This window comes from Lytechinus variegatus, chromosome 14 (assembly GCF_018143015.1).
Source record: "Lytechinus variegatus isolate NC3 chromosome 14, Lvar_3.0, whole genome shotgun sequence".
NCBI lineage: Eukaryota > Metazoa > Echinodermata > Echinoidea > Temnopleuroida > Toxopneustidae > Lytechinus > Lytechinus variegatus.
In genome coordinates this window covers 23,136,215-23,136,931 of record NC_054753.1, presented here as the reverse complement: position 1 = coordinate 23,136,931, position 717 = coordinate 23,136,215, and positions in this window count along the sequence as shown.

Sequence of the window (717 nt, the reverse complement as noted above, 5' to 3'; positions counted from 1 at the left end):
CTTTTTTCTGATCAGAGAGAGCTGAATATCATCTATAAAAATAGTGTTACATCACACTTATTTTTAAATCTTCATATTTTGTCAAAATTTCGAAATATCTCATTCTTTTATCCTTTTTGTATTCACCTTTATTCCTTTCAAATATTTGATTCAAATGGGAACTTCATGTCATTACCTCTTTCGTTTTCACAATCAATATTTTATGTACGTATTTCATTTCTCTTTCTCTTTTTACATTCTCTTTTTCATTTTCTTTAATTAAATTTGATTTGAGCTTTCCTTCTTTCTGTTTTACTTCCACCCCTCTCTCTCTAGTTCTCGTTATTCTTCCCTTTTCCATATTTCTCTTTTTTAATTGAAAGTTCGTTCCAAACGATATTTTCACATCACACTGAATTTCATCATATAATTCTATTCTATCTTAAAGTAAAAATATGCCAAACATCTGTCTTCTCTGCTATTTCGGATATTTCTCTTTCAGTATCTCTTCTCTTTCTCTTTCGAATTTTCTTTCATTTTCCAGTAATTTCCTCTTACGCATTTTTCTTTCCTCTTAATTCTTTTTCGTTTTTTTTTGTTGGGGTCCTCTTCCCTTCTCTTTCTTTCGAACCTTCACTCTGTCCCCTTCCATTACTTTCGCATCTCTAATTTTTTTCAAATTATTTTTTTTTAAGATATGATATGATACAAATGATTAAAGCTGATATCTAATTATCT